Here is a 25584-nt window from a genome sequence, read left to right as displayed (position 1 = left end):
TCCAGTTATGGGTGTCCCAGACTTCACGGCTTGCTTATGGTTGCATCTACTCAAAGAAAAGTGAGGCACATAGCTCTCAAGCTTATTTCATACAGGCGGACAGAAAACACTCAAAGTCCCAAAGTCAATTTCACAGGCCGTAAGAATGCTGTTGGCATGAAGGAGATGGAAGGGGCGGAGGCCTCGTGCCCACTCTGCGGCACGTGCAACTGCCTCTTCCCCACCCTGAGTCCTTCCTCAGCTTCTCCAAGGCACCCAAGACCCATGGGGAGACTGGCAGTGTGGTCCACGGCCCAGGGCCAACAAAACCTTCAGGAAGCACTCCCTAAAGAGAATATAAACTGTTTTTAAACGTGGAAGAATTTAATAATTTTTTTTTATTTCAAGGCCGCAGTATTCCTTGAATAGCCAGCCAGATGCTAAGGAGGCTGCTTTTAAAGGGCTGTGGGGACTGTACGTCAGGCACCTGTGTGCTCCTGCTCACGGTGCGCTTTCTCAACAGATTGTCGAAAAAGTCAGCGCATCGATGAATGCCAAAGCCTGAACTTTTACCGAGGAGCATTTGCACCCACCATCACCACGGGGGATTTCGAGCTTGTCTTGAATTCTCCCATGAGCCATCATTTCACGCTTGTCCAGTTAATGAAAGGAAGAAGACTTCGTGGGTGACACCAACAGCAGCAGAAAGGGTTTCTGGTTGGCCTCCAGCAGTGGGACATGGGGCCTCATCAAGAACTATGCCCATCCTGATCTCCGACACCCAAGGTTAACCAAAGCCCCGGGGGACAGGATGGACAGATCAGGTGTGCCTTGAAGACTCCAAAATGCAGAGACAACAACAAAGTAAATAAAATTGTAATTTTAAGTATTTTACACTTGATTCCCACTCAACTGAAAAAAAAAAAAAGAAGGTATCAAAACAATCATGGTTGGAAAAATCAAAACTAACTCTGTCCTTACATTTACTGTGCACTTTAGTACCTTTGAACCGATGGGGAGGGTGTGGAGAGAGAGAAACCATGATCGTCCCGGTGTCTCGGGAATCCAGGGGCCTCAACTGGCCCCCCGTCCACGGGTGCCTCTAACTCAGACTCCGAAGCTCAAAGACTCCTTTAAGTAGAAGGATCTCTCCTCTCCTTGCTGGCACCCAGCCCTAGCACGGCCCTGCTCTGTTCACTGGCCAAACCAGTCGGCTCCACCAGTCACTTTCCCCAAGTCCCTTCCAGAACCGACTTCTAGCAAAGGGCAGAAAGTGCTCAACAAAATATGGGAAAGCACTTCAGAGACAGACGCCAGAGAGCCATGCCCAACACCCTGACGTCGCACACACTTGCTCCTCGCGGCTCAGTGCCTCGAGAGCTCAGCCTGAATGTGTCACAACAATGTGACAAACCTTTAAATCACCCATTAATGTATATGTTCCCTTAGATGAAACATAGACCTCAGCATCCACAAGAGGGGAACGGGGTAGGGTCTTTGAAGGAAGCCTGCGCGAGAAAGCCCTTTTTACAAGAGCATTTTCATCTTCCTTTTTCACAGTGATCTTCTGCCATGGTGGAATGTAAACACCACAGGAATAGACAGAATCGTGAATTAAGGATTTGGACGCCTTGCTTTAGAAGTAATCTTCAAAGAATGCACATCCCAAACATCAGAGTCGCACAACAAGGCTCCGAGCTGCTTGTGACTGCCTGGAAAACAGCACAGGTCACACCTATTATTACCAGTTGGGTCCTGAATTGCTTTTAAAAATCAATAGAAAACATGTTCTTACATCTCGTCGACTTGGCAAGAGGGCAGATTCAGAAAGTGCTTTTCTTTGCCCAGAAGAAACCATGTAGAGGATGTCCCCCAGAACGCTCCCAGCAGTGGGCATAAATCAGAACGGAGCGCTCAGTGATCACTCTAAGACGCTTCCCCAGGAGAGGGCACTGGAGACCGGTGGCTCTGTGAACTGCCCACCTGGCCTCCCCCTGGCCGTGCACCTCCCCTCTCCCAGCAGACACAGGGTAGCCAGAGCCCTACTCCAGGGCACCAGCAGCTCCCTCTCTCTATTCCGTTGGCCAAATCTGCGTAATCATAGCCACGAAACAAGCAGCACGGTGGGAAAGAGAGGTCCTGCGGGCAGGGCTGGGGGATTTCCTCAGGACACAGCCACTTGCTATGAGCAGGGGTTTTGGTCAGTCACGTGGTACCCTGAGGTTCCTGGTTCAGAAAATCAGATGATGATCCTACCTCACAGGACTGCTGAAGATTCAGGGGGAACACACCTGGGAAGCCGCCCGGACAGCATGCCACCGTGGAGCTCTACGGCACCCTCCTCCTTTGCCTCCTCCTCGTCCCTCTCATTTCTAGAATTGGTATTAGTATTTGTAGCCATGCTGTGCCTTCGTTTCCCACCATTTGGAGGCGCAGGGCTAAGGCACTGACCCAGCGTTTGCTGGGCAGGTGAAAGGAGGCCATTTGGTCCATACAACTCATCTTCTTCAAGAAAACTCAGACAAGGGCATCCCCAAAACCCAAAGGCAAAAACCCATGAAATACGCTGAATGGACTCTTCTGAGCGCAGGACCCAGAGCATCCTCTAAGATTAAATCTGTATGAAAAGCACAAAAGTCAAATGCTGAACGATGCGTTAACTACGCACAACCAAAGATCTGGGAGAGGCTAACCCCACATTTGGCAGCAAACTGAGTTCTTTTATTTGATATGAAATCTGTGCACGGTAGTGATTGGTCCTTCCTGCTTAATGCCACCAAACTCAGTGGAGGGGTGCTAAAAAGACAAAAGGCCTAGACATCCATTTACTCAAGGGTCTTCCTTGTTAAAGGGTGAAATCTAATCGGCATCAGAAATAATGGCTTCTCGGAACCACGCTGGCCAAGGTCAGAAGTCAGACGCACCTGGCGCGGGATTAATAACATCTTGTCCCACTTGCACAATTAGGGAGTTATGGAGAGTATTTCTAACCTGTGTGGAATGAGCGGTTTACAAGACGAAAGGTTAGCAGTCCTTTTCCAATCAGGTATGCCCACTGCAGCTAGACCTTTCACAAACATTTCCTCAAGTTTCCCACACAGAAATCTGAAGACTTACGGGCCATCCAAGCATTGTAGGTTGTGTGTTTTGTTGTTGTTGTCATTTGTTTTGTTTTGTTTGAAGCTACACGTTCTCAAAATCACACATGCGGCTGCTGATAAATTGTGGTAATTCCTTCGTCATCTTCTACTATTTTTTATTTGGTTTGAATTAAACACAAAGATTCAGCCGCCACGCTACCTGTGGCTCCTGCATGAATAGGGCTGAGTTACTTCTGCCCAGCTTTGGAAACGTCTCAGCAGACTGAAGTCAAACAAAGGACGAGTGGGATTCTATTGCCCAGAGTAGGGCTCCCTGATGCTGTCACCTGCCCTGCAAGGTGACAGGTTCTCAGGAGGATAAGCATCTGGAATTACCTCTGTGATTGTGGCCGGGAATACTCTCTGATTTTGCAAAATGTTGCCAAATTAGGACAACCTGGAGAAAACCAAGTAGGCAATAAATAAGGTTTGCTAATGTTAAACCACTTCCCCAGGTTCACTTCATAAACCGTCACAGCAGAACTGGACAGGGCCACCCTGGACCAGCCCAGGGTCCACGGACAACAGCACCATCTACCAAACTGGACTCCCGGGGGGGGCCCAAGGATTGAATGTTTACCAAGCCTCTCAAACGATTCTTTCTCTGCCAGAGTTTGACAGTGATTGGCCAGGCACACCTTCCTCATTTCACAGACGAGAAAACAGGTCCAGCTGGGGTAATAAATCGCACAAGCAGCTAACCAATCAAGGGTCAGGACCTGGATTTGTGCCTCCACCCTGCATCTTACTCTGAACTGTACACCGGCCTGCCATGGGGGCACACGGTGGGCAGCCCTGAATACCATATTTTATTTGCATTCACACAATCAAATAGCTGAAACATAGCAGTTGAACCAGAAGCTGGAGCCTGGGAGACCCGGGGAAGAGGCTGGGAGGCAGGCACGAGTAAGCCAATGCCAAAGTCCCAATGGAGAGCTGGAAGAGGCAGGTGCCACCAGCCCCCTGTTGGGGAGTGGGACGCCCCTCCTTAATCAGAGGCAAATCACAAGGGCATCACCAAGAAGCACGACACTAAGGAACTGCCGGTTTTACCTGATCAAGGAAACTACTCATGATGAGGGCTTCCCTCCCAAAAAGTTTTACCTTTGAGTAATCGTGGTTTCACACCTCACTAGTAGAGTCTATGGTCTTTATTTTTTTAAACTAATTAGCAGACTTTTTGACTCACTGCGTTGAAAAAGAAAAAAGCAACCAACTAGATAGCAAATAGTTTTTAGCCCAAGAGGTCTATAAATCAGGAACAATTCACTGGGAAATAATTCTAAATCTTTTCAAAATACTCATGTCCCTAAATTCTCTTCAGTCATTTTTTAAGGATTTATGACCCCCCTCTTCCATCCTCAACCCCTCCCACAGGTGCCAGAAACCCAGAGCCAGTGACTGGCAAGGCACTGACACGCTAAGGGAAGAAAAAGGAAAATTCTGTCCTCAGGGGGCTTGCAATTTAGTAGAGGAGAAAAGACATATATGGGAAAAATATATTTCTATTTAGCTCACAGAGTAAACAAATAATATGGATCAAAGGGATAAATTTTATAGAGTGGAAGAATTCTACCCGACAGACAGGTGAAAATCCAGACCTGTGGGGTGTGCATTCCCATCTCTTACTTTCTGCAGAATTCTTGGTGGCTGTTGACTTATTGGGAGGAGGAAGAAGAGCGTCTCCAACACTTTTGGAAAATGCGTTCTTCAAGGTGCACGAGCATCGTCAAGTGCCCCAAGATGGCAGTCACCCGGGCGACAGGCTGTACCATAGGTTTAAGTCCTTTCTCCCTTCTGCAATCATCCTCTGTGATTCGAGTGTCTCGTTGAAGCCAGTGGGGTTACTCCACCTCACTCATCAGTCAGATGAGCGCCTCACCAATCAGGGAGTCAAGACAGCATCTTCTTCAGGCTCCACGACTCCTCTGCCCAGGGACCCCCATCAAGTGCTGCCGAAGATGAGAATGCAGAGCGGCTGACGACTCTATCTACACTAATCAGGGCCCCACACAGCTGGCTCTCAGCAGCGACAAAGAACCCATGAGAACTCTCCGTGCCCAACGTACTGATGTCAAGCGAGAGGCCCGTGGCAGAGACTGCGTGGCCAACCTCGGATAAGGTGGCACGGGCAGGGCAAAGGCTTGAGAGAAGAGGCCTCCATGGCCCCACAAGCCAGAGGACACATCCTTGACCGAGCAGTGCCCCAATGAGAGAGAAAGACTTAGCAATAACACTAATACATTTTCTGTACGGAGACAACTGTGCTTCTGAATTTCTATCATGGCAACCTCTTGGCAGTTAGGAGAGAACCACAGCTGTAGCTTCCACCTCTGACAAAGAACAAAGGACATGTCACAGGGCAGTTCATCGCATGACACAATGTTGTTCTCAAAGGGTCAAGAACAAACACTCGAATCCATATTTTTCTTCAGGAAAGTAGCAATCTTTCAAAAAATATTTATACATTGGCTGCCACTGCAGTCGCTGTTCTAGGTGCCAGAAGTAGAGTGATCAGGAGACTTCGAGGGCCCTGGCCTTGGGGGTACAGTTCTAGACAAGGGAGGCAGACAGGACACGCGCTAACAACCCATGAAGTCAATAAAGAGAAGTCTTGTGAAGAAAATAAAGCAGCACAATGAGTTGGGAGGTGATCCGTGTAGGGCAAAGGAAGGGGGAGGCCAGGAAGAGCTCTCCGAAGAAGTGGCATTTGATGCGACCTGAGAGATGAGCAGAAGAGACAGCTGAAGAGCGTGGACGAGAGGGTTCCAGGCAGAGGACGCAGCCACGCCAAAGGCCTCGAGCGTGATCGTGCCCACCACGTCTAAGGAACCGAGAGAAGGCCACTAGGGCGGGAGCCTGGTGTACGCAGAGGAGGGGGTAGGATTTGGGACAGCAAGGTAGACACGGTTGGACCATGACGGCTCCATCCATCAGCTGGAGCTTATCAAACCCTCCTTGAACTGATCAGTGCCTGCTAGCCAGCACAGTGGCCTCAGTTCCAGGTTCAGCCTGTTCTAAATCATTCTAACGTTCTCCATTGGCATTTCCCAAAAAAGGAAAGAAACACCTGTCTCTTCAAAAGAACAAAAACCTCTGGGTACCCTGAAGGCCAGACAGCACTGCCCTCTTTGCAACTACCCAGGCAGGTCACATCTCTGCCTGCTTCCTGGCCAGGTGCTGGTCAAGGTGTTAATTAGCCAGCTCCTCTCTAGAGGAGAAGCATCCAGAGGACACTGACAGCTCAAGGGGCAACAAGCAGAGAGAGCTGGCCCAGGATCCCCCGGTGCCACAGCCCGGAAGCCTTTGTCCAAACAGAGGAGAGGTGAGGTGGCTGTGGGCAGACATCTGAGTTTCAAAATTCTTCTGTAATTATGGCTTTAGTTAAGAAAATGCACATGAGTTCACAGGATGATAAATATTAGCATGCTTCTCCAAGTTCAAGTGAGTTGTCAATAAGACAATTAAAGCAGCATCAATAATATGCAGTGTACGTTATTATCTGCTATTCTAAATCCCAGGCTTTTGTGATCTCTGGAAAACAAAGGAGGACAGGCTGCGGTGACACCAACACTTTTTGCACAAGTGAGAGATGTAATTGTGCATTAACAGCACAGCACTGGGGGGCGGGGAACGAGCGTTCTTCACACTCAGAGTATGAGGAACTCGGGTGATGAAGAACGGGCGAGGTGGAAGCAACTGTTACAATGGAAAATCAGCAATCCTGTGTCTAAGGCGGATCAATCACTTGCACCACGTGCCCCAGTCAATAGGAGCCTGAATAAGTGCTAGCATTGACCTTAATCAACTGACGGTGGGTACTCAGAAATCAGAAACTCTAGATTCTTCTAAAAAAGAGGAAGTTAAGGGAAACTTTGGGTGAAATGAATGAACATGGCCTTTATATATTTGTGTGTGTGTGTGAAGAAAATAAAGCAGGACAATGACATATATACACACATACACACATGCATTCATATATGGATGTACTACACACATATATATTCACTTATATGAAAAACCATATAGTATCGTGCTGAACTGGAATTTAGAAGGAACCACCTCCTGAATACAAATTGCGTGGCAAAACTTTTCCATTGTTCTCTAAGACAAAACCCTACACAACGCACTCTCTATACATCTGCAGAATCAAAAATCATTCTCCTCCAAAAATAACTTGCAAAGCATTAATGCACTGGAATGAGAGTAGATGTTAAAACTCTTTGTTGACACTCTGTGATTTAGCACTGAAGATAGAAGTTTTCTCTAAATTAATGAGCCAGACATAATAGAGCACTGTCAAAATATTGATTTTATTTTCTCCTACCTATTGTTGGCACTCTTCTCTTAGTTGGAGAAAAATATAATTTTTTCATTAGAGTTATCATCGTTATTATTACATTACTTGCTGTTTATTATGGAAAAGGAATCTCGTGTCACTTTTCAAGATTAATATCGGACAACTGCATGGGGAGTCATGATAAAGACTAAAATAAAATACCAAATACTTCCCAGACAATTGGTACTTTAGACAGAAATAATTCTTAGGAGGAAAAGGAAGAATTGTAGGTTTAAATTTCATAAAATATATATAAATTTAGATCTATATTGATATACTTGGGTAAAACATTATTCCAACTAAAGCTTGGAAATTAAAACGATTATATTCATGCTAACGTAGCTTACTTCGCAATAATCAAATTGGTGAGTGGACAGTAGCCAACAGAGACTCAGAGCTAAGGAGATAAAATTCGGGGGGATATTGGTGACCAAGGTCTGTCCTTTTATTCTAAAGAATTATTTTTATAGTGCCCTTGAACATTTTTTCTCTTAATTCATCATAGATTTTTGCTAAGGAAGGGGAAATATTTAAGCAACTTTTCTGAAAGTGTAATAAAAGTCATGCATTTGTTTCCATAATTTTTCTATTGAGTCATTTACATTTTAATATTTTACATCGAGGTTACGATGATGTGAAATACGATATGTATGCAGGACTATCTGGAATGTTTACAGTTATTTAATGAAATTTACTTAACCATTTAAAACAAGATGATGAGAAAAAAAAGTTTGGTATCCAAAGAGCCAGGAACACTGCATTTTCCATTAAAAAATTAAATGAAATTAAATTTAAAGTTCCCATTGTAATCGTGTAAGTGATAAATCGACAGGCCAGGCAGGAGAAGGAAACGTATGCTTTCAAGTCCACGTCAAAAGGTCCTCTGGACCCACAGGTGACAGAAACGGGGAGCTAGTTTTCCTGCCAACCTCTCTCTTTCCTGAAAGGGAAGGTGTTCACGACCCCCAGACGGAGTTGGGAGGTGAGAACCTCCCCGAAAAGCCAAGACACCTGAATCGAGCACAAATTTGGGGTGTCCCTGTGGATGCGGAGGCCCCATTTGTGGAGTTTTCCCATCCCCCCAGCACCCTGCACACTGCCTGACACAGGCGCCATGCTCAGCAACAACAGGACGAGAAAGGATGGAGGAAATACGTGAAACTACTGCGGCCACGCACAGGCGAGAAAGGCGAGCTTTGAGATGCCGACACAAAACTGAAGATTTACCTTCTCTCCTCTGAGACTGCACGAGGTAAAAACAAGTACAACAAACTAAGTACAACAGAACCGTGTAGTCAGGCGACACCCCCAGACTCGGGGTGGGGCACAGGCAGCTGCGGGGAGCCAGCCATCGCAGAACCACTTGGGAATCTCAACAGAAACTAGAATGTAAGAGCTTTACAATTTTCTGTCTTTGCACCTAACTTTATTTTCTACCTTCCTTAGGAGCCTGGCACAGAGCAGATGTTCAGTAGATGTCTGGAGAATGAATGAATGATTGTATAGGCAGAAGGATGGATGGAGGGCAGGAGGGAAGGACCGCTTAGAAGGAAGATATTGACTTCTCTTTGCAGCGAAGGCCACGGCAGCCAGGGGACACTCTAGCAGGAAGCGCCTCTCAACAGGCTGTGCTCACAGCAGACCGAGGGAGCAGCCCAATGAGAAGATTCTCCTTCCTCATACAAAGAAAGGAGGTTGCACCATTCTTTGGGGAGCAGTGCACACCCAGCACCAGCCATCCTGGCAGTCTTTCTTCTCCTCAACTATCAAGACTTTTCCAACCTCAGGGCCTTTGCACATGCTGTTCCCTCTCCCTGGAAGTTTTCCCTTCCCTTTGCTTTGCCGGCTCCTTCTCACCCTTAGTCCTCCAAGAACACCCCTGACCAGCTGGTTGAAGAGGAGGTGTCCCCACAGCCCTCTGCTCTCTTCCTTACTAGTCTTCACGGCCACAGTTGAAAATGATAAGCATTGCGTCTCTCTCTTGGGACTTTCTCTAGAGCTGCAGGAACCATTCATGTCCGGTCCACGGCTATGCCCACAGTGACTGTCTGCAGGATCAACAAATCAGAGAGAATGAACTGCAGAGCACGGCGACACTGCCAAGAGCGACACAAAGAGAAGCATGTGATGGGCAGCCAGCTCCCCCAGGGCTCCATTCTCACTGCCCACTCCTCCACCTTAAGAAGACAAATGGTTCAGGAGGGTCAAGGATGTCTGTCTCCTGACCCTCAATTCTCCAACTGCTGTGCCTGCTCTAGAAAACCCCTTTTCCAGAGAAGGTCCAGGCCAGGTGCCAAGAGCCCCAGTCCAAAGGGCACGTGCAGCCCACATCACAGGCACACATTCCATTCAGAGAGAGTCCAGCACTGCCACCCACCAGCTGCGGGACTTGGGGCAAGTCACCCCACACGGATGAGCCTCCCCATCAAAGGGCAGAGGTGTTCTATGAATTAAATTAAATGACATCCTGCATTTTAAAGCCCAAGGCCACCTATGTAATAAGCACTCAATAAATGCTAGAGGTTTATTTCCAGGATCCAACCCTGGTTTCAAGTTTCCCCAGCTTCCTGGGTCTTGTCTTCATAGAGCATCTCTGAGGTACTCCCTACTTTCCAAGGAGGGCAGGCATTTTCCCTTTGCCAGAGACTTGGGATCCCCTGCAGTGAGGGAAAGTCACCCCAGAATTCCCCTTGCCCCCTGTGGGAAAAAGTACAAGAGTTATGTTCCACTCCTCACCTCTCTCTTGGGTGACTCATCTTGAATGCAACGGCCGCAAGTTCAACTCATTAATTTTATACTTCACGCTCAAGCATTAGGCTCTCTTGAAATCAGCATAGGAGTATATGCCAGTATGCAAATTAGGGGAGTCTCTGATATACAGTGTGTGTGTGTGTGTGTGTGTGTGTGTGTGTGTCCTGGAAACGTGGTGTTAGCACTTGACGGATTGGAGTGAGAATGTTTGTTTAGTGAAGACTTAAATCCCAGCCCAACTCTGTACCCCTCCATGAACTCAGCTGACCCTAAAAATGCAGCTTCTGAAACATATAGGAAATCAATCAGCTGATACTTATTGATCCCCAGGTAAATAACTCCAAAGACCAGCCTGGGAAACAAAAGAGGAATGACACTTCTCTACTAGGCTCTGCAAGTGACTGATGCCTGTAGTTTTTGGTGAGGTTTCCACTTCTAGAATATTTAACAAAATGTATAAAACAAGTAACAATAGCAGCTGGCCATTCATTGAACAGCTAGTCTCTGGACTCCTTAATTAATCATTTTCTCTTTTAATCCTGATGACTCAATGAGGGAGGAAGAATTATTCCAGGTCTACTGATGAGAAAACCGAGGCTGAAAGACAGAAATACCTGCTCACAAACCCCCTGTAAGTGGTGGAGCTGGGTACCGAGCCGGGGCCCCTTTGACCGGTCCTGAGCTCTTTATCACTGTGTGTTACACTGCTTAAAAACAAAACCGAAAAGAGGCTTCCTCATTTACAAACCTGATGTTTACAGCTCAATGAAATAACCACCGTAATCATGGAATGAGGGCGGGAACATCCCTAAAAATTAAATTGTGCAAAAAACTAACTTATAGATATTGATATATCAAGCAATGCAAGTACTATGTAACCCCTGCAAAAAATTTAATTAGCAAATGAAACGCACAAAGAATTCCACCTTTAGACTCTCCTCTTTCCAGAGCAATGAAACAGTAAGTGGGAAACTGCACGAAGTTTCCTGCTGTCAATCCAAGGGTTAACAGTTGGCTAACGATAGAGGTTATTAAAGGAGGGTCCCCTGAAGCCCCCCGTCCAGCAACTATTCAATTTGCCTGCCTTCAAGACGGAGATGGGCAAGCACAAATATGTGCATATTTAAGCACGAATTACCGTATCAGGAGTTTGCGCTGGAATGTGCTCAGTCTTCTGACTCCCAGAGACATAAGTGCTCCATCCGCAGCTTCCCCAGGCTGCCCCGGCCCTTCACAATGACCTCCGAAGGAGGCCAAGCTCTACCAGAAGTGAGTCAAAGACACAGATTTCAACTCGAAAGTCTGTCCCGAGGAATGAAGCAGCTGGAAACCACTCATTCTTCAGATCAATGAACAAATTATTTTATTGAAGGTGGTGTTTAGAGATCTCACACACAAAAACTACATGATTTTTATCTGCAGAATATTATCGTGCAAAGGGAGAAAAGTTTTCCTCAGAGCAGAACCCCGTCGTCCCCAAGATCCACAGAGGGGCCTGGTATTTTTCACCTGAGCAGCCAGGCTCCTAATTCAGGCAGAGCAAGCGGGGCCCGAAAAACACATCTCACACACATCAAGCTCCTGTCAACCTTCTGAGACAGGAGGGAAAATGTGAGGATCAAGTTGCTGGTACCGGGGAGATAAAAGGGCAGTATGTCAAAATGCAGCCAATTCTGGGAGAGTTTTGAAAATGGTACATACTCTAATATCTGGAATGTACTACTTGACCTCACCAGACAGCCATCACTAAAGAACAAACATGCCAACGGGCACGGCATGCACATCCCCCAAAAGACAGCTCCTATCACCACTCCTCACATCACAGGAGCACCGTCCTGAGAAATGCCAATCCGATGGCCAGACCCTGGATGAGACCATCATTTGTCATGCACTAAGAAAGCCACTGTATCTTCCTTGGGGTGGCAGCAGCTACTAAAGGGAAAACTGCTACCCTGCAGCCTTAATCAATACATTTTTAGATGATGCAAATGTTCATGTCATCTTGTCTGTATTGCTTCTGCCGCCAAAATATACTAGATGAGGATTTTAAATGGAACTAACATTCCGATGCCCCCTCCACCACCAAACTTTAACAAAACCTTTTTCAACATACTTTCAGAATGCATGTGTACACACAAAGGGGAAAACAGCTAAAAAGGAGGAAAGCGGTGGGGGGGGTGGGGGGGGGGGGACGGAAACAAAACAAAACAAAAAACCCCAGAAAATAGATATTAAGTTGTCAAATCAATGATCTCAGGGAAGAACTGCAGACGGACTGCCTGGCTTTTTGCTTAAGGACTGGTGTGTCCAAAGTCCGTATGAGCTCCAGGCAGGGCTGTGGCTTCTGAGGGCTCAGAGCTACAGGTCCAGAGTGGCCGGCAGGACTCAGGGAGAGCCAGTGGCATTGCGGACCAGCCCAGAGGCAGCCCTCCACCACAGAGGAGGTTTGGGCTGCACAGATTAAATCCTTTCATGTCGGCATGTGGCCGCTTTGCTCCCTCCCCACGTTCCCACACCACACTTTTCCACCTTTTGAACTCTTCTTAGGCTATTGGAGCAGGATTGCCACCCACCAGCGCTGACCCTCTTTTGGGTGGAAACAGTTGTGAATAAAGTTTCTCAGATGCTGCAGGAATCCTGCACTGAGTTTAATTAGCAGATCCAGCCATGTTTCATCAGTGAGATGCTCCCTGCTCGGAGCAGATTTAAGGCTGCTGAAATAGCCACTTGGCATCAACAGATTACAACCCCCAAACTGGGAGCCCTAACCAAGGAAGCAAAATAATTAAAGCACTTTAGCTGTAATTTCAATAAGATTTCCCACCCCCTTCAATAGGCTTCATAGTAATGACAGCCTTTCTGTAATAATTTGGAAGGCTTTCCCCGACTTGACTTTAATAGATTTTAATAGAGAATCAAAATTTTTTAAAAGAACAAAAAAAATATTTATGCCACTTTTTTCTCTCGCCAATAAGGAATAAATGTGTCTAGATATTCCGAAAGATAAAATTAAATAATCAAACTATTCAAAGAGATTAAATTTCAGACATAATATCTATGCGGTCTGTGATCTGTTGGTTTTCTATAGTTGATACAGTTGAGCTGATACAGTTTCCAAATATTTTCTCCCTCTTGAAAACAAATTTACAACAATGCGTGTGTTCTCCAGGCAGCAAGTTCCGGCTTACATATGTAACTTTCACGTACAGGTGAGTTGCTGTGACTGGGAAGGAGGATTCCGTCCGAGTCCTCTCCGAGTCCTGTGTGGAAGGAGGGAGTGCAGGCCAGGTTAACTGAGCTCCCAGGCACAGGCACTGGCTGCAACCCGGCCTCGGCCCTGCTGGAGCTGAGCGGCTGCAACAAGTTGTCTCGCCCCTCAGTCTGCCCACTGGGGAAACTCGCTGAGGGATGCCCTTCACTGGGTGGTTAAAAGGACGAAATAAGACAATATCTCCAAGGTGCAGAATGCATGCCTGGCATGAGGCCAGCCCCCAACAGGAGCCACTGCAGGTGTGAATGTTCTGGCCACCTCTGGGCACCCACAGAGAGGTGCCCCAGACCCTCTCTCCTCAGGTGCTCTGACACTACAGGCATAAATGTTCACCGAATCACTGCAAACCTCTGAGCACCCTGTGATCTAGGCCCCTCCATGGACCAAAATCCCATCCAAACCCATGGGACCCTCAGACGTGAGAACATCCTCATAATTAAGGTTGAACAGGCATTTTTGCGATTAATCTCAACTTCAGGAGCTCTACGGGCTGGCTTTTACAAGCTAAACAGAGCTGCTTCATCCTATGGATGTGTATGTGTGCACGTATAATTTGGTAACAAAACAACAAAGGCTAAAAAATCCTGAAGGGGGCTGATGGTCCCAAATGGATGAAAAGGGTGAGGTGTGGAACGAAGCCATGACGAGCTGGCAGACGAGCCTGCGGGCTGAAGAGCCAGCAGGGAGAGGGGGAGGCAAGAGGCAAGCCTACCTTGGTAATCAAAGACCCCTAAACACAGCTCAGGGGTTCAAAGCTGTAATGCCCTGAGAGAAAAACGTCCAGGTTAATGGCAGCTCAAGGCTACGGTGATTATTTTTCCTGCGTCAAAACGGCATGATTTTCTCACTGTAAAGTCACAGAGGAAGAATAGGCAGGTAGAGGAGGGGGAAACCCCACAAACTGATTTTCCTTCTGCCTCTCTCCGTGCCTTCAACACAGCTGCATGACCCTCCTGCCACCACCCACGCAGAGGCCCATCCCTCAAAGAGAGCTGGCTTTGGCTGCCTAGGACCCTCTCCACCTGGCGGCAGAGGCTGTGGTCAAGCTTCTCGGGGCAGTGATGAAATGCCAGGGTAAGTGCATCTCCAGGACGGGCAGCGGGACATGGGTCAGGAGAGATGCTCTGCAGTAGCAGGGTGATGAGCGTGGACTCCAGAGGCAGACTGGATAAGGTTCTAATTCTGGACCCACCACCCAGTCCTCTCAGTGCCTGGAATTCCCTTCCTGAAATTTGAGATCAATAGAGTACCTGCCCTCATAGAGAGGTTGTAAGGATTAAACAAGTAAAGTGCCTAGAATCCATGTCTGCTACAGAGTAAGTGCTCAAAAATAAACTGCGATCATCACCCCGCCGGCAGGAAGCCCAGCCTCAACTCAGAGGCTGAGGATGGCTGCTTTCCACTTCTGGGTTTGTGTGTCACAGCCAGGGGGCCCAGAAACACAGCTCCCACCCACAGGACCATTTTCAGGGTACAACTGATAGACAAGCAGTCTGTGGAATTCCCCCTCCTCTCAGAACCCAGAGGTTTGCTCCCATTTGGTGCAGGGCCCAACCTTCTGCTGTCGCAGGGCACTGGGACACGGCTGTCTCCCCACAGCCTGTGCACTCCCTGAGGGTCTGACCTCCCTGTGCCCCTCAAGACACCCAGGACAAGGCCTGCACATGGAAGGTGTGGGAAATGAGCCTGAACTCTGCAGAGGACGTATGGCAATGTCTGGAGACATATGGGATTGTCACAACTGGGGGGTGCTGCTGGCATCTAGTGAGAAGGGGTCAAGGATGCTGCTACATACCCTACAATGCGCAGGCCCGACTCTACAACAAGTGGGTAATGTCCACAGGGTCACTGTTGAGAAACCCTGGTGTAGAGAAACGATGCTCAGGTTAGTCTGGCAAATTCTACCAAAGGTCTCACCCTGAGTCTTGTCTCTTAGGGCAGATAAACCTGAACTCCAGCAGGCTCAGAGGCTGTGAAAAGCCAAGTGCTCACCGCCCTGTGTAGCAGCAATAACTCCAATGCAAGAGACAGACCAAAGACCTACAATGATTTGTAAAGTGACAGTTGGGGATGGGGTGGGTCCTCAAGCAGCCAATGGAGCCAGTGAAAACCAGCCCTGATCTCTGCACAGAGAAGCCCACAGCAGACAGTCAACAGACACCTGCTGATGGCATGAACCACTCCCACCCCGGGCACTGCCCGCGCCCAGGCCAGGGGGCGCGAGGAGTGGTTCGCCTTCCTAAGGTGGCTTCTATCCATGTCTAACTTCGTTTGGGGGAAAAAAGAAAAAAAGATGATGTAGGAAAGGTGGCCCACATTCCCCAGGGTCGGTATTCTGAATACAGGTGCTCCCCTCCACTTCCTGATCCCTTCAGCAATTTTAGCCCTGACCCCTCCACACACACACACACACACACACACACACACACACAGGCATGTGGTGTACACACACACCAGCATCACCACAACCAAGACCCCAGGGGGGCCGCTCCCTGGCTAAGCTCAGCTTGACTGTGCGTATGACTCCCTAGCTTAGCTCAGCTGCTCACCCTCCTAAGGGCACTCAGTGCCACCAAGGGTGGCCCGGGCAGTCTTGACCTGAGCAACCAATCCCTTTCTTTGACAAAAGGCCTCTCTCCCGACAACTCCTGACAACCAGGTACAACACACAGTAAGCCCCAGCAGCCGGGTGAGCCGCCCCCTTGCCCTGGACGGCTCCCTTCCCTCCAGTCCCTCTGCTGTCCTGCAGGACATGTCCTGGAGGGGCACGCCGGCGTGGAGGGCAGGTGCGGCTTCACAGAGAAAGCCCCTGGGCTCACAAGCCCCTCCTGGCAGAGAAGGGTCTCTACAACGTCAGTGAACTTGTACCTTGCTTTCAAACTCCAAAGTCCAGCCTTCACAGCCTGGGAGTGGCATCGGGCCACCTGACCACAATGTCCTTCTAGCCCAAATCTAAGTTCTCACCTGGAGACAGGATGAGGCAGGGGTGAGCATTCACCTGCTCCAGGTCCTAGCAGAAGTGTCGTGGGGGACATCTGTCCTCAGCAGGGACAGAAGCTGACCTGCAGAAAGACAACTTCTGTTTTTAAACTTGCGTCAAGTCTCACTTTAAATAATGCTGAGAACAAAATGCAAGCTGATATTTCAGCTTACTTAAAAGGCTTATTAAAAACACTAAATCCAAAGATGTTAAAAGCTATAATTGTCCCCATTCAAACTGGAAAAATAAATCTATTTGCTTTCTTCTTTTATGATCCTCTTCTTAAAAAAATAAATAAGTTCATCTATATTCTCATGAGCATCATTGCTGTCTTTTTTTTCCCCTCCATTCAAGGCACTTTAAAAACACCTGTGCCATTCATAGCCAACTTTTGAGCAAAAGGCGACCACGTTTGGGGAAGGCTGTTTGATTTCCTCTGCCAGAGATAAGCTTGTCTTGCTCAAAAAGTAAGATGGAGTTCAGAGTTCATTTGAATGGGCTCGTGGATTTTATGGGTCTGAGCTGATGGAAATTTCTTTGGTTACCTAAGGCAGAGTAGACAACCTAATCGGTCAGCTTTTTGGGGCTCAACTGGTAAGGATTTCGCATCTCAGCACTGCCTTCAGCACCCAATGGGCACCAGCAGTTAGTAGGGCAGCACATGCTGGCCCCCTCTCTGTCCTCTCCGATGTCGGGGGTTACTGGCCTCTGGCTGGGACCAGAGCAGGGTGACTGCCGCTCCCCGCCAGCCTAAGTCTTCCGTGAAGACAGCCCCAGACAGCAGTTAACTTGCTGAGTTGTGAGGATCTCAGGCCTGCTCAGAAGTTAAGCACTCCAGGCACAGAAGGAGATGGGTTTTCAGAGCAGTGGTCCAAGAGAATGCAAATGTACTGAAAGCACTTTCTCCAGGTTTGCCATAATTACCATTTATGTCTCCAGGAACTGTTTCCCCGAACCCAGTTTAGGGTGAAAGCATTTTAGCGACTTTCTCTGCAGATGACATATGAGGTACTAACCTTTTTTCATATGCCCAGATGTTAAGTTCATTTTCATCACATTTATGCAAATTTCATTTGAACAGTAAATCAAAAGAAATCTTAAATCATTGTACACCATTTAAAAATCCACACTAAATCCAGTTTACTTGCAGTGATATTATCATAATGTCACAGTTAAGGGACTGACGGTAGGAAGCAGATGTCACAATCCCTTCTCCCATGCAGGGCCCCAGAGAGACCCCGAGTCCCAGCTATCACCCTTCAGATCTAAACGCCTCTGCCCGGTCACAACTGGGTTCAAGTGTTACCCGCTTGAGGGTATTCTGGAAACCGAAGCCTTCTAAAAGTTTTCCAAACTTGGGGAAAGCAGGGGTCCCTCAGTCCAGGGGCCTGCCACCCACACCAGCGTCTGGACTGAGATACAACAAAGTTCAAAGGCAGGGCCCAGTGGTGAGCAGCTTGCTCCCTCCTCACCGGTCGGAAAAGTTAATTTCTGGGGCTATGCGCCCGCATTTGTCGAAGCCTGGACGTCAGTGCTATCATTACCAAGCAAACCAGCCAGGCGGTTAATGGTGGAATCAGGAGGCATTTGCACTCCGCTATCAGAATGACATCATAACTAAAGCCTTCAGCCAGAAGCCCCAGGCTCTCCCTAAGCAGAGGCCCGAGGGCTGCCGGCCGCCCCCCTGTGCCTCCCCAGGCCAAAAGCCAGTCCAAAGCCCCTTCCAGGCAGGATGGTGGGCCCAGCCCCCAGCAAGTTCCCAGGCAAACGGGAACTAGGGTTAGTTTCCTCCCAAGCAAATCGACTTCCCCCCCCAGGTTCTGAACACTGTAAATAATAACAACATATTACGTATTTTTAATAAAATTTGAGATACTATAAAACCACTTTCCTCAACAGACAAGGGTTGGTATTTTATGAACGCAGCCACGTTTGGCCATCGAATTGATGGCATTCCCAACAGAACTGTCAATCTCTCCGTCTTCAGCAGAGAAGCTCGGCGCTCTCCTTCGAGCAGCAGAAATAAATGACGCTGGAGAAACGGGGGCAAGCCAGGCGAGAAGCCCTTCTTGCTCTTGTTTGGGTTGCTTTTCTTTCTTTTTAAAGCAGGGCCGATCTCACACACACACACACACACACACACACATACACACACATACACACAGACACACACAGCCAGAGACACAAACCTTAGAATAATGGGGGAGGCATTTGGCGAGGAGCTGCATCCGCGGCGCGGCGCGACCAGCAGCCGGCCCGCTCGCTCGCTCGCTCGCAGCTCTGCTCTCCACGGCGGCGGGGACCAACGACCGCCCGGACCGAGATGCTCAACTCCACCGCGCCCCAAAGATCGCCTCCCGAGCCTCGCTACAGGTACACGCGTGGCCCAAACACCTCACCTGGCCCGCAAAGTCGGGAGACAGAGAAAAAAAGTTCTGCGAGCTGCCAGCCGGAAGCCGGGAGCCCGCGGCTGCGGTCCTCCCGCCAGCGAGCAGCCCTCGGCCGAGGCCCGCCCGGCGGCGCGCGGCTCCCGGGCACCTCTCTCGCCGGCTTGGAGCGCTCCCCTCGGGGCGCGCCGAGGCCACGGCAGGGCACTTACTTGGCACTCGCTTTGGAGCGTGCAGGTCGTCGCGGTTTTCACTTGGGTTTTCAAACAAGTTTCAGGGAGGAAGAAGGAGGAAAAAAAATCCAATTATGCAAATGGACTCCGGACTGGGAGGCGCGCGTTGGATCTGTCGCCGCTACTGTACGAGTTCTCGGAGCAGCCCGGGCCGGGCAGATTTATGGGGGCGCGTCACCGCTACGCCAGGTCCCGCCGCCGGAGCATCTCGAAGTTAATTAAAGCGGTAATGTCCACTTTCCCGGCGACCCTCCGTGCGCGGGTTTACGGTTTCACCATCCAACCCGACCCGGGCGGGGGCGGGCGCGCTCTCCCCACGCCTCTCTTCCTTCCCTCTTCTTGCTCCCCCTCTCTTTCCTCTCCCTTCCCCCCCCCACCCCTTTCCTCTCTTACATCTCTTTAAGTCGCCTGCCTTCCACTCAGTGAACAATGAACAAAGCTGTGAGTGATGGGAAAGATCGCCCCCTCCCAACCCCAGCAGTGAGTAAAGCCGGTCTTAAAGTAAAAATCCAGTTGCTAATATCAAAATGGGAAAGAAAACAGTGCGTTCCCAGCCTGCCCCCCACCCCGTACACACACACGCACGCACGCTCACCCCACCCCAAGTTCACCTAAGCCCTGGCTGGGGGCGGGGGCTCCAAGGCCAGGGCTCCAGGGTCAGCCCAACCCACCCGGGACGCTTGAGATTGGGGGTGGCCAGCAGTCAGGCCAAGCTCGCATCCCGCGCCGCTCCCCGCCTGCCCTCCCCCGACCCCCGCCCCGCGTCTACACCGGCCGGCCTGGCCCAGCGGCCGCTCGGGCTGCCCGGCGGCCGGATGCGCTCAGCAAACGCGGCCCCTGTCGGATTTCTGCTAAACTGCACAGCGGCGGCGGCGGCGGCGGCGGCTGCCGGGAGAAGGCGCAGGAGGAGCCCGAGGCCGGCCCCGCGCGCGCTCACCCCGCCCGGCCCGCGGCCCCCAGCCCGTGCCCGCCGGCCGCCCGCTCCCACCCGCAGGCGCACCGGCGCCCCCGGCTGCCCCGGGCGCCCGAGCCCCGCAGGCCCGGACGCTGCGCAGCCGCCGTATTTTCTGCTAAAGTGAAAACGAAGGCGGCTGACAAATCACGTCTCCTGTGAGGCACTCGTTAGACATAACAATATCCGGCAAACAAAACCCAGCCACGGCTGTTGCGCCCGGCGCGCGGGGCTGGGACCCCGCCCTGCCCCTGCTCGGCCCCCAGCTCCTTGCTGCTGCCCCCGCCGTGCCCACCGCACCCCCAAATGATCGGGGTTTGTGTGCACGTTCGCCAAGAGGCGGACAGTAGGAACGCTCACAATACCGAAGTGGAAAGGGGGGGCGACAACTTTCCACCTGTCCCCAAAGAAAGCCCTGCTGGAGTTTCCTCAGAGGAGTTCAGAGGCGCGGGGGCGGGGACAGACCCCTCTCTGCCCCGCATCTCCTTTGCTTTCTTCTTTCTAACTTCCCGGCGCCTCCGTTTCCACCTTGCCCTGCGCATACATCCATCTATATAGAGATATCTGTATTTTAAATTATTTGCAAAACTGCAACAGATGGGCGCGTCGAGATCTGGACACTTTCCTACTCATCATCAAAGAAAAGCTCCCCCCCCCCACTTTTTTTGCCTAAAATATATCCCCAGTCCCGCCTACGACTGTTTTCCTCAATTCTTCATCTTCAAAAAATAATGTCGTGAAGCAAACAGAAAGGTTTATCAGCAAAGATCATACATCTGGGCTGGAAGGTTCGTTCCCCAAACTGCGCTCTTCCCAGACGCCCCCAACCCTCGAGCTCCCCCGCCTTTCAGAGTCCCCACGCCCGCACTCCCTCACTCTGATTGGCCTCGTTTCTCCAGCCCAGGGCTGGCCGGCTCAGTTCCCTCCATAACCTGTTACTTATTTCTTTCTTTTTATCTTTGGCCCCCAGCTTGGCCCCAGGGCCCGGGCAGAGCTGGGGCAGGTGCTGCGGGCACTGCCTGCGCTTGCAGGCGCCACGGCCTTTCCCGGGGTCGCGGGTTCGGACCCTGGCACCCCGGCCCAGCAGAGCCCCCGGCTTCGGCCTCGCCCAGCTCCCGGGGCACTGGAGGCCAATGAAAACACAAAATGGCAGGTCTCAGCGGCCCTTGGCGCCTGCAAGTTTGACACACTGTAAGCATCAGCTAACTTTGATTAAGAAAAAAATGATTACAAATTACCCTCTCTCCCCCCGGCGGCGGGGCCGGAATCCCGCAGCGAGGCGCGAAGGGAGAAAGGGAGCGAGGGGCGCCGAGCCTCCGGCAGAGGAGAAAATGGGGAAAGTCACTTGAGCAGAAGTTTCCGCGGCCCTAGCCTGCCCCTCTGCAGACGATTTCCCCCACCCCCCAGACCCTTTTGAAAGTTTCCCGGGGCCGAGAGCGGCTCGCCGGCCGCGCGCGGGTGCGGGGCGCAGGCAGGGCCGGGAGCTGGGCGCTGGGTGCCCCCGGCGCGCCCGGCGCGAGGCCGGCGACTCCTTTTCAAAGTAACGGTCCCGGGACCGCGGGCGGGGGAGGCGGCCTCCCGGGCGCGGGTCCCGCTCGCCGCCGAACTTCTCTAGCGCCATTCGATGCCCGGCCGCCGCCGCTTTCTTGGTTTCTTCCTCTTTTTTCGCCCGCTGACAGCTTCTCTCGCCAACGTCACAGCCACGGATATTTAATTAGACCGTATTTTTTAATCGCGGTGGGGCGAGAAGGAACCCGGCGGCAGGCCTCGCCGAGATGGGGAGGGGGAGGGGATGGGGGTGCTACGCCAAGAGTCCAAACTCACTTTGCCACCTCCCGGACGCCGGGGCCACCCCCCATCCGCCGCCCCCCCTTCCGCCCCCGCCGCGCCGCGCCCCGCCAGCCCCCCCACCTTTGTTTTCCTTACCTTAAACATTGAAACGCGGGCGTCGGGAGCAAACTCGGGCACGTAAACGGAGCGTTGTAAAAGATTGTGTTCAATGAATAATGAAACATGTCCACATGATTGACTTGATCATTTTCCGGGGCTGAGGGGGGACGGGCGCCCTGCTCGCGCGCCTCGCTCGCCCACTCGGCAGAGCCCTGCGAACTGTTCCCAGCCCAGCCGGGGCAGGGCGGGCTCGATTTTCATCTGCCTCTTTTCAGAATCGCCCCGTTCATTGATACTCATCACCCAGCCCCAGCAGACATCCCCATCCCCGGCTCGGCCTCCCCCTATCTGGTAGGTGAAATGCATTGTACCATTAAAAACGCTCTCCATTGTCGCCCTGGCATAATTCACAGCAACTAGATAGGTCTTGCGGCATTTAGCTTTGATGAGCCAGAGACTGAACCCTTGATATAATAATCTACAAAGAATGGTGTGTGATCGTCCATTTTTTCTCTCTGTCTAGCAACTAAGAAACCATTTAACACAGCGCAGCTTGCTTCTGACCTTGAGCTCATGTAAACACACTTATTAAAATCTATCTATTCTCCAAGAGCTACATTCTGATTGTCAGACTCGTTACGGAGACATATATCAGCCCCTTCGCTTGTCACTACTTTGCATTCCTGCCTTTGACTAAAGAATTTTTTATCCAGCCGAGAGGGAGAGAGAGATTGCCACGGAGGGAGAGGAGAGAGAGACGGAAAAAGGGGAGAGGAAAAAGCGTAATTCTTACCTGCTCCTGAAACTATTTAAAGTCTGTTTCTTTTCTGGGGGGAAAAAAAAACTCCCGGGTGAATCTCGGTGGACAGCGGGACGCGGAGAGTCAGTCACAGCCCTGGCGTTTAAGGAGTCATCAGCGATCAAATGACGTTGATCCGCGCTGTAACCTTGTGGCGTATTTAATGTAAATAAGGCAGTTATGTTGCCAATCGCCGCGATACAAACACGGAGAGGTCCTCAGCCTCGCCTCCCGCGCCTGCCATTAGAGGCGACTTTATTTACAGACACTATTTAGGAGATCATGATAATTCTAAAACAATACTAGTGCCAAATGATTATGAAAATATGATTTTAATTAATCACGTAGTAGGCAAGGAAATTAGCATACGGTAATTAAACTTCGAGAAAAACGTCACGCAGGTTCTCTGCCTTATGGGTCCAGAATAATCATCACGCGGTGGGCTCCAGGACTTAATTATCAAACAAAATAACTTTTTTAAGGCAACTTTGCAAATGCTGGTCTTCAAGGCAAAAGCTTTGGTAAATAATGTAAGGCGAGGTAACAAGGTGGAGCTGCGAGGGATGCGTGAGGTTGGGTTTCTGTGAAGCAAGGAAGCGGGGGAAGAAGGGGGAAAAGCCTGAATAATGCAATTATGGATTCTCTGTCCTAGAGTTGACAAAAGCTGGTGCCTCAAAAGCCTCTTTGTTATGGGATTATATAATGATCCTGGTGTCATTATGGGGAAAAAAGATTCAGTAATAATAATAAAAGAAGTACCCAGATACACCAATGAGGAGCTTGTTTTAAAGAAAAGACTCGCATGTGACATTGGGGCATGTTAAAAGCAGAAAGACAGGATCCAAAAGAGTTGACAAATAAAGAAGGAGGGAGGAAGGGAGGGAGGAGGGGAGGGAGGGAGAGAGAAAGAGGGAGAGAGACAGGCCTGTGTTGCGCATGATTAAGAAGCGATGGAGACAGATTGATTATTCAAAACGCTAGCCACAGGGACCCTTAAAACATTGATTCAGGTAAGCCTTGTTCCAGCCTGCCCGAACTGAGTTCCCCTAAGATGACTGCTGGGTTTAAACCAGGGCACTGCAACACATAAAAAGCAAAGATCGAGAGAAGCATGACCCAGCCGCCCCATCACCACCTCCCTCCTGCGGAAGGAGCCACTCAGTAGCAAACCACGGATCCAAGAGTGGGGCGAGGTGCAGAAAACTTCGCTCTGGGAGGAGCCACCGGGCAGCGGGTGGGGCTGGGGGCTCAGGCACAGACTCGACCCGGCTGCCCCAGGCAGAGGGCCTTGGCATCTTGCCGCCCGATGCCGGTGGTCCGCTCCCTGGGGCGTCGTCGGAGGGCACCTGGCCTGGTCACCGAGACCCGCACCCTTGGACTCTGCCCTGAGAACCCAGGGTGCTCTCTCTTTTTCTCTCTTTCTTCTCTCTCCTTTCTCTCCAGGACTTTGGGGAGCGGGAAAAGAATCAGTTTCCCCCAACAAGCTAGTTCTCTGAGATTCTTAAAGTCCAGTCAAACCTCTGCAGTGGTGTTTTTTAAAAATCCCCCCTGCCTACCCAAAAAAGTTTAGGCATTCAGTCCGCATTTTCCAATCTGATGTGTCTGAAATTCTCTTTGAACAAATTCCAAAATACACGATTTTTTTTCTTGTGTAGAAATTAGCATCGCAATCACATCAATGATATCACTATCTCTATGGGAATGATAGCCCGAGCAGTGGGGTGTGCTTTATTTCAATTCTTCGTGGATCAACTGATTATACTCTGTCGTCTTTTGAACCTGTTATTGTAAGTCAAGTGATTCTTTATAAGTGACAGCTCGGACAAAAGAGCGAGCAGGGCCGAGCAGGTCGAAAGGAAGTGGCCATATGGACTTGGAGAAAAGGCACTTTCTCCCCAAGAGAATGGGGGTGGCAGTCGCCTTTTAACCCTCGAGCCGCCGGCCCCTCCTGGGCCGTGGAGGCAGGGAACCGGGCTGCGCTCCTGGGACCGCCCTGGGGCTCTCTGCGGTGCCCAGCCGAGGTGAGCCTTGATGATGGCGGCCAGGCCCGGGGCGCCCCTTCCAGGCCGGGAGACCCGAGGCGCCCGCGGTCCTCCGAAGCCGTGCGTCTCCAAAGGGCCGCGATCCAGGCGGCCTAGGGGCCCTCGGCTGATGCGCACGGAGGCCGCCGAGGTTTTCCGTAGCCCGGCAAGCCGGAGTGGGCCTCACTACCCACCCGCTGGAGGCCGAGCCCCACAGCGTGAGCCCTGCACAGGGTTAGGGCGAGGGGTTCGCCGGCGCCCCCTGTCGGCGCCCATGCGCTCTACATTCCCCGAGGACTCTGCCGGCTGCCTGGGGGCGGCTGGAAGACCTCCCTGGGCAGTGCTTGTTGGGGTGGGAGTCAAAGGTGGGTGGGAGGTTTAGACAATGAGCAGAGGTCTGGCGTTCTCCAAAGGCCGAAACGTGACGCCTGCAGGCGTCCCACTAAAGCATCGCGTGTCCCCCCGTAGATTCTCCCCACTCCGCGTGTTTGGTGGTCACTTCCAGTTTGTGGCTCTCCGATCCCTTTTCCTTTGTCTGGGATTTCTCGGCCTCCCCATCCTTCTCTCCTGGCTCTGGTCCTGACCCGCCAGCCTCTCCTCACTGACTCTCTCTCCCCCTCCTTCTCAAACTCTGGAGTATTTCTCACTGCCCCTGCCCAGCCTGGCCAGAGCTGGAACCCTGTGGCTGGATTTTAAGCAAAGACTCCCACGGTCGCCCCCCCCCCCCCCCAATTTCTGCATCCAGGAGTCCTGCCCTCACCAATCCTCACAGCCCTCTGGATGGACAGCCACCCCACAAACACACACACACACACACATGAGGGTATCCTGACCAGGGCTTT

At 50.8% G+C, this 25584-nt stretch overlaps 1 protein-coding gene across 8 annotated transcripts in view; it reads right to left on the bottom strand.

Moving 5' to 3' along the window:
* ZNF536 (zinc finger protein 536) overlaps positions 1-23321 on the bottom strand; it is a 420556-nt gene extending 397235 nt beyond the window's left edge. For 3 of the 8 annotated variants that reach the window (XR_011498460.1, XM_044759704.2, XM_044759707.2), the window contains exon 1: positions 21959-22596. The gene's annotated coding sequence lies outside the window, so the exon portion shown is untranslated. Of the gene's footprint in view, positions 1-19059; positions 19456-21958; positions 22597-22715 lie in introns of those variants that run through there. The other 5 variants (XR_011498461.1, XR_011498464.1, XR_011498462.1 and 2 more) reach the window with 3 other exon arrangements.
* Positions 23322-25584: the final 2263 nt, after the last annotated feature.

Source organism: Equus asinus, chromosome 26, assembly GCF_041296235.1.
Source record: "Equus asinus isolate D_3611 breed Donkey chromosome 26, EquAss-T2T_v2, whole genome shotgun sequence".
In the NCBI taxonomy this organism is placed as follows: Eukaryota; Metazoa; Chordata; class Mammalia; order Perissodactyla; family Equidae; genus Equus; species Equus asinus.
Note: the sequence above shows the minus strand (reverse complement) of the source record. Positions and strands in the feature narration are given on the sequence as shown.